The sequence below is a fragment of the Arachis duranensis genome, chromosome 2 (assembly GCF_000817695.3).
Source record: "Arachis duranensis cultivar V14167 chromosome 2, aradu.V14167.gnm2.J7QH, whole genome shotgun sequence".
Lineage (NCBI taxonomy): Eukaryota > Viridiplantae > Streptophyta > Magnoliopsida > Fabales > Fabaceae > Arachis > Arachis duranensis.
In genome coordinates, this window is record NC_029773.3 from 70,330,197 (window position 1) to 70,339,088 (window position 8,892).

Below are 8,892 nucleotides of genomic sequence, written 5' to 3' on the forward strand. Positions count from 1 at the left end.
GAATTGGGCAATTGTTCAAGCTTAGAGAGATTGGATTGCCAAGGAATTGGGATCTAATCACTTAAGATTGCCAAGGAGATCAATGAATGCATTCATTGAGGAAGAGATGAGAATGAACTTGATCTGGAGAATGCAACATCTCCTGAACCCAATGATTTCCCCATTTCTGATCTTACCCATTCTCTTTACTTTCTGTCATTTATTTTCATGCTCATTGCCCCAAATCCCCATTTAAGATTCTGCACTTTATTTTCTGTTATTTACTTTCCTGCCATTTAATTTTCTGCAATTCTCAACTATATCCTGTTTAGCTCAACTAGCATAATCTTCTAATTAAAATTGCTTGACCAATCAATCCTTGTGGGATTCGACCTCACTCTATTGTGAGTTTTTACTTGATGACAATTTGGTATACTTGCCGAAGGGAAATTTGTTGAGAGACAAGTTTTCATGCATCAAGTTTATGGCGCCGTTGCCGGGAATCGATTTTGAATCAACAATGATTAAGTTGGAAGTTCACTAGCTTGAGCATTTTTCTTTTTCTTTATTTATTTATTTGATTCAATCAATTTCCTTCAGTTTGTTTAGTTTCTTCCTTATCCCCTTTACCCTCTCTGTTTTCTTTCGTTCTTTGTTAATTACAATTCTGCTCACTAACCCACTAACTGTTTGATAATTTGCATCACTCACACTAACAATTACTCTAACAAGAATAGTCTCTTTATTTTATCTCTTGCTGTGTGTTTTGTTAGTTGTATGACAGGGAGAAGAGAGGGAGCTTCAACTTCCTTCGATTCAAAACCTGAAAGGACCCTCTGGAGACTAAGGAGGGAAGCAAGAGGGAAAGGAATTTTTGGTGCTAAGGAAGAGGAAGAGTACTTTGAACCCAACATAGAAGAGAATTTGGAAAACAATCATGAAGAAGAAGCTCACAACCATGCTAGAGAAGGCCCTGCAAACCGTGCTGGGCAAGAAAGGAGAGTTCTAGGTTCCTACATTAATCCTAATCTAGGAAACTGTGGAAGTAGCATTCAGAAGCCCACCATACATGCCAACAACTTTGAACTAAAATCCCAGCTCATCACCCTTGTTCAGAACAATTGTTCATTTGGAGGAAGTGCTCAAAAAGACCCCAATCAACACCTAACCACCTTCCTGAGAATTTGTGACACTGTGAAGTCTAATGGAGTCCACCCGGATGTCTATAGGCCGCTCTTGTTCCCTTTTTCACTCAGGGACAAGGCATTCAAATGGCCTGAATCCTTCCCAAATGAGAGCTTAACAAATTGGAAAGATGTGGTGAACAAATTTTTGGCAAGATTCTACCCTCCTCAAAGAATCAACAGGCTGAGAGCTGAGGTGCAGACTTTTAGGCAGAAAGATGGTGAGACTCTCTATGAAGCATGGGAGAGATTCAAGGACTTAACAAGAAGATGCCCACCAGATATGTTCAATGAATGGGTTCAACTTCACATTTTCTATGAAGGTTTTTTCTATGAGTCAAAGAAGGCAGTAGATCATTCATCAGGAGGCTCTCTAAACAAGAAGAAAACCATTGAAGAAGCCATAGATGTCATTGAAACAGTTGCTGAGAATGACTACTTCAATGCCTCCGAAAGAAGTAACACTAGAGGAGTAATGGAGCTGAACCACATGGATACATTGCTAGCTCAAAATAAGATGATCACCAAGCAGCTAGCAGATCTTTACTAAGAAGGTGGAGGAAAACCAAGTTGCAGCAGCCATCACTTCATCACCAGCTCAAGAAGGAGTGAATATAGGAGAAGAAAGTGACTGGGAGCAAGCCAACTATATTGGAAACTCACCTAGACAAATCCATGATCCATACTCCAAAACTTACAACTCTGGATGGAGAAATCACCCCAACTTTGGGTGGGAAAATCAACAAGACCAAGGTCAAGATCAGAGACGCCACAACCTAAATTCCAACAACAATGCAACTCACCAACACACCTCACAAAGATCCTATCAACACCCACCTAACCAACCTTCTCAACCACCTAATCTTAACCCACCATCTCTAACAGACGATAGGCTCTTAAAAATTGAGGCTCTACTTGAAGATCTATGCAATGAAATTCAAGATAGTAAAGCTTTCCAGGAAGAAGTGCAATCCGACATGCAGAATCAAGATGCTGCCATCAAGAAACTGGAAACACAGATTGAATTCTTATTCAAGCAAGCCCCTGGACACAATAATTATAGCAATATTAACTCAGTGCCAAGGGAGGAATGTCAAGCCATCACCCTCAGAAGTAGGAAGGGGAAAGGAGACCCACAAGAAACCACCAGAGAAGAAATTGGATGAAGAAAATAAGGGACATGAGGAAGCTCGAACCTCCACCCCTAAGTCACATCAAGAAGGAGAAGCACTCAAACCATGCCTCTCAAAAGCTCTATACCCCCAGCAGCTGCACTTAAAGAAGAGGGGAGAGGATAACCAATTCTCAAGATTCTTGGAAATCTTCAAGAAACTACAAATAAACATACCCTTTGCTGAAGAAATAGAGCAAATGCCACTCTACGCCAAGTTCTTGAAGGAATTGATGACCAAGAAGAGAAGCTGGAAGAACAATGAGACCGTGGTACTCACCGAAGAATGTAGTGCCATCATCCAAGACAAATTGCCCCAGAAATTGAAGGATCCTGGGAGTTTCCAAATCCCTTGTATCATTGGGGAAATCACAGTGGAAAAGGCTCTATGTGATCTAGGAGCCAGCATAAATCTAATGTCTTTAGCAATGATGAAAAAAATGAAGATTGAGGAGGCCAAACCAACAAGAATGGCCCTGCAACTAGCAGACAGATCATTCAAGTTTCCCCATGGGATAGTAGAAGACTTGTTGGTGAAGGTGGGAGACTTCATCTTTCCAGCAGATTTCGTAGTATTAGACATGGAGGAAGGAGCTAAGACTTCCATCATTTTGGGAAGGCCATTCTTGGCCACTGCCGGAGCCATTATTGATGTCCAAAAGGGTGAACTTGTCCTTAGATTACACGAGGAGAAAATGACATTCAATGTATTTAAGGCCATGAGTTACCCACACAACTCATTGGGAGAATGCATGAGGTTGGACTCAGTGGAGGCTTTGGTGCAAGAAACTCTTGAAGAAGAACTTAAGGCATCAACAGAAGAAGAATTAGCAGCAAGCGAAGAGGCTGCAGCCGCTGAAATGCATGTTCAAGGCATGCTAGAAGAAAAAGAGGAAAGACAAGAAGTGCCCAAACTTGAGCTCAAAGCACTGCCACCCAATCTCAAGTATGCATACTTGGGAGAAAATAAAAGTTATCCAGTGATCATAAATTTAGCCCTCAACCAAGAACAAGAGGAAAAGTTGCTTCAAGTCTTGCAAAAACATAAGGATGCCATTGGATGGACACTTGCTGACTTGAAAGGAATCAATTCAGCCATATGCATGCATAAGATACTCTTGGAAGAGGGTGCCAAACCTTCCATTCAGCCCCAAAGAAGGCTAAATCCAGCAATGAAGGAAGTAGTGCAGAAAGAAGTTATGAAGTTGTGGCAGGGAGGAGTAATCTATCCAATTTCAGATAGCCTATGGGTCAGTCCAATTCAAGTGGTTCCTAAGAAAGAAGGAATCACTGTGGTGCCCAACGAAAGGAATGAGCTAATTCCTACAAGAACCATCACGGGCTGGAGAATGTGTATTGACTACAGGAAGCTCAATGAAGCCACAAGAAAAGATCATTTCTCACTTCCTTTCATGGATCAGATGCTGGAAAGGCTTGCAGGACATGCATATTATTGTTTTCTAGATGGTTATTCAGGATATAACCAAATTGTGGTTGATCCAAGAGACCAAGAGAAAACATCATTCACCTGCCCATATGGAGTGTTTTCCTATAGGCGCATGCCATTTGGGCTATGTAATGCACCCGCAACTTTTCAACGCTGCATGCTTTCCATATTTTCAGATATATGATAGAGAAGTTCATTGAAGTTTTCATGGATGACTTCTCAGTATTCGAAGACTCCTTCCCTAATTGCCTAAACCATCTGGCCTTGGTATTGAAAAGATGTCAAGAAACCAACTTAGTCTTGAATTGGGAAAAATGTCACTTCATGGTGACAGATGGAATAGTTCTTGGCCATAAAGTTTCTAATCAAGGCATTGAGGTAGACAGAGCTAAGGTGGAGCTAATTGAAAAGTTACCTCCACCAAGTGATGTCAAGGCAATTAGGAGCGTTTTGGGACATGCTGGCTTCTACAGAAGATTTATTAAAGATTTTTCAAAGATAGCCAAGCCCTTAAGCAATCTTCTAATGTCTGATACACCATTTATTTTTTATGAGAAATGCATGCTAGCATTTGAAAACTTGAAAAAGAGGCTATCCTCAGCTCCTATCATCACCCCACCTGATTGGAATTTACCATTCGAACTGATGTGTGTTGCATCTGATTTCGCAGTTGGGGCAGTGTTAGGGCAGAGAAAAGAAAATTTGGTGCATGTCATATATTATGCCAGCAAGGTCCTTAATGATACTCAACGGAATTATACCACTACCGAAAAGGAGTTGCTGGCAATAGTTTTTGCATTTGACAAATTTAGATCATATCTTATTGGCTCTAAAGTTATTGTTTTCACTGATCACAGAGCACTCAAATATCTATTTGCCAAACAGGAGTCAAAACCAAGACTAATCAGATGGATCTTATTATTGCAGAAATTCAACATCGAGATTAGAGACAAAAAGGGTGTGGAGAACAAAGTGGCAGACCATCTATCCAGAATCCCTTGTGAGAAAGATGATACCCATGATACAAGTGTAAATGAATTCTTCTCAGATGAACAGCTAATGATGATTCACAAAGCACCCTGGTTTGCGGATATTGCCAATTTTAAAGCAGCCGGTGACTTACCCCTGGAATCAACAAATATCAAAGAAGAAAACTCATCAATGATGCCAAGTATTTCATTTGGGATAAACTCTACCTCTTTAAGAAATGCTCAGATGGAATTCTTAGGAGGTGCATCTCAGAAGAAGAATGACGAGAAGTCCTGTGGAGTTGCCATAATGCTAGTTATGGAGGTCACTTTGGAGGAGAAAGAACTGCCGCAAAGGTGCTGCAATGTGGGTTCTTCTGGCCCACTATCTTCAAAGATGCTAAGGAATTGGTGAGAAGCTGCAATGAATGCCAAAGGGCTGGCAACCTATCCAAGAGAAATGAGATGCCAAAACAATACATTCTAGAGCTTGAACTGTTTGATGTATGGGGAATCGATTTCATGGGACCATTCCCACCCTCATATTCAAACAAGTTTATCTTGTTGGCAGTAGACTATGTATCTAAGTGGGTGGAGGTAGTGGCGACCCCAACCAATGACAACAAGGTAGTCATAAACTTTCTTCGAAGGAATATCTTCACCAGGTTTGGAGTCCCACGAGCCCTCATCAGTGACGGAGGGAGCCATTTCTGCAATAGACCATTGGAAGCTCTACTCCTACAATATGGGTTGAAGCATAAGGTTGGCACACCTTATCATCCCCAAACAAGTGGGCAAACAGAGATATCTAACCGAGAGTTGAAAAGGATTCTGGAAAAGACTGTGGGGATATCAAGAAAGAACTGCGCGAAGAAGTTAGATGATGCTCTTTGGGCATACAGGACAGCCTTCAAAACACCAATTGGGATGTCCCCATATCAACTGGTGTATGGTAAGGCTTGTCACTTGCCATTAGAGCTGGAGCACAAGGCCTCCTGGGCCCTTAAAACATTGAACCTAGACAGCACTACTGCTGGTGAAAAAAGGGTCCTGCAGCTTCAAGAATTGGAAGAGTTTAGATCTCAAGCCTATGAAAATACCAAGATCTATAAGGAAAAAGCAAAAAGGAGACATGATCTCAACTTGGTACCAAGAAGTTTCGAAGAAGGGCAACATGTGCTTCTCTACAACTCTAGACTGAAACTCTTTCCTGGGAAACTCAAATCAAGATGGTCGGGATCCTTTCTAGTCACAAAAGTCTCACCTTATGGACACATAGAAATAATGGAAGAAGGCTCAAAGAGAAGATTCACTGTGAATGGACAAAGACTCAAACACTACTTGGGCAGCATGGGGGAAACCCCCAAACAAAAGTATAACCTCAACTAAGGAAAGAATCGTCGAGCTAGCGACGCTAAAAAAGTGCTTTGTTGGGAGGCAACCCAACCTGAGGTAACTATCTTTTCAGAAGTCTTTCAATAAAAATTTCAAGTTGGATTCTCTGTAGTGTGAGGAGCTAAGTTTGGTGTTACACACCAAAAACAATTCAAGGGTGAATATAGGGCTCTAAGTTTGGTGTTCCACCAAAAATTCCAGCTGAAGAGTGCATTGCAACCCTTAGTGATGAAGCATTACTCTAGTAATCAGAGAACTCACTTGACAGAGGCTTAACCTCGAATACATAAATTATCTTTTTAGCTCATAGTTGTTTCTTAATAAAAAGCACACAAAGTTCTTACATGCATCCAATTTGTTGAAGTAAGCAAAGAACTAAGTTTGGTGTTCACACACCAAGTTAAGTTCAGAAGCTCACAAGCACACATGCATGCTAACCCTTTTCCAAGTGCTTGGGGAACAAGCAACTTTCAATAGTGTTGCAGGAATTTAATCAATCTCAGGGAATGAGCATACCACATCATCCAAGGAAACAGACAAGGATGCAAATGCTAGGACGAGAATACCAAGGAAGATATCATGAGGTTGTATCAAACCATCTCGAAATGCAGAACTCTAAGTGAAAAATGATTGAATAGAACCTGCATATTTTACTTGTTCCTCTTTATTCACATCCAAGTGTGCTAACTTAATGTCCCTGGTGATCACTTTCATCTTTCTTACTTGTATGCTTGTCTTTTTAAGTTAATAAAAAAAAGAAAATGTTATGAAAACAACAAGAGTGGAGTTATTTTGTGAAGTAGGTTCTGAATGTTTGTGGTAGGATGATTAGTAAGCTAAGTTAGTTCACCAAACAAGGAAAGAAAGCAACTATCTATCCCAAGTCCTATGCTTGAAACACATCCTATGAGACAAACTCAACAATAAGATCCCAATAAGAAAAGAGAAGGAGCAATAAAAGTGAAAAAGAAAGAAACACAATAAGAAACAATGCTAGGCACCAAGGGTTTCAAAATTGAGGCATGTGTCTGTGGTGTTTATGTGCAAGGGATATACTTGGATGAATAAGCTCTTAGAGGTGCCTTATCACTTGGTAACTTGGATTAATTAATCCGGGATTATCAGCTGAAAGTCCACTACTTAGCTAAAAGAAGAAGGTAATAAACTTTGAAAAAGAAGGAAGGATCAACAAGAAAGGAGTCTCAAAGGATGCAATCAAGAAAGTGACCAAGGAATTGATAAAGGCTTGAAACCTAAAAAGGAAAGAACCTAAGTTACTATGCATGAAACCCCATAAACCTGCAAGAATTTTACTTCTATATTATCTTCTTGTTCTTTCATTTCATTCTTCCTATATTTCAGTACTTGCTTAGGGACAAGCAAGCTTTAGGTTTGGTGTTGTGATACCAGGGCATCTAGGCCAGTTTCACTGACCTTTTCTTTACTGTTTTAGGGTAGTTTCATGCATTTTCTTAGTGAATAAGGCAAGTTTTGGATGAAAATACACTTACACCTTGATTCAAGCAACTATAGTGAATTTCACATAATTTCATGAGGATTTTTGCTAGAATTGCATGATAAATTGATGATGCATAATCTCATGACTTTGGTTAGAGCTTTGATGCACTTTATTTGATTGATTTCAGGACAAAGGAAGCAAGGAAGAACCACGTTAGTACTCACGTTAATCTAGTTAACATGAACACTAATGTGGAATGACAAATAGCTTGCAACGTTAATGAGAAAAGTGATCATCAATAACGCCTGCGAAGCCATCAATAGCTCACGTTACTTTCCATGTTAACTAAGTTAACGTGGAGACAAAAAAGAACTCCAACGTTAGGGAAAAACGTGAACACCAATAACGTTCTGCTCCAACGTTAGTGGTAAAAGTGAACACCACTAATGTTCCAAAACTTGGCAATGAGCCACGTTAAGAGTCACGTTAACTTAGTTACGTGAACTCTAACGTGGAAGAGAAGAACAATGCCAACGTTAGTGACACTCACCTTTGTCACTAACGTTGGATCAACTAGCATTGCCTACGTTAGTGGTCACGTTAAGACCACTAACGTGAGAGTTAACGTGGAGTTGAGGATTGATGAGCCAACGTTAGTGACACTCACTTTTGTCACTAACGTTCGAAGATGGCATTCTCTACTACGTTAAGAGTCATGTTAACTTAGTTAACGTGAGCTCTAACGTGGAGAGGAGGGGCATTTGGAGCGTTAGTGACAAAGGTAAGTGTCACTAACGCTCTCGAAGGTGAAGCATACCCACGTTAAGAGCCAAGTTTGTTACACTAACGTGAACTTTAACGTAGGGACAAAAGGCACATAGCAACGACACAGCAATGTTATTGGGAAAGGTGAGTCCCGATAACGCTTGCGAAAGGGGTATAAGCCAACGTTATTGGGAAAAGTGAGTCCCAATAACGTTAGCAAAGATTTAGAAGGCAACGTTAGTGGTCACGTTAGTGCCACTAACGTTGGAGTTAACATGAGGTATTTGAGGGTGGAACGTTAGTGGAAAAAGTGATTGCCACTAACGTTCTCGAACTCACAATGTCACTTAACATTAATCTCACTAACACCCATGCCTAATTCATACTTCTCTGCAAGCTGGGCCCACTAAAGATTAGAACTACTTCAACTCAAGATCCAGAGCCCACATTCAAGACTTGAAGAACTCACTAGAAGATCAAGAGGAGTAGTATATATAGGAGTAGTTTTGAACTATAGAGAAGCT

The 8,892-nt window shown here is 40.4% G+C and overlaps 1 non-coding gene across 1 annotated transcript; it reads right to left on the bottom strand.

Annotated features, from left to right (window-relative positions):
* Positions 1-1,344: 1,344 nt before the first annotated feature.
* LOC127745268 (small nucleolar RNA R71) lies at positions 1,345-1,451 on the bottom strand. Its single transcript, XR_008006465.1, has one exon. It is a non-coding gene; the product is annotated as a small nucleolar RNA R71 (small nucleolar RNA).
* Between the last annotated feature and the right edge of the window lie 7,441 nt (positions 1,452-8,892).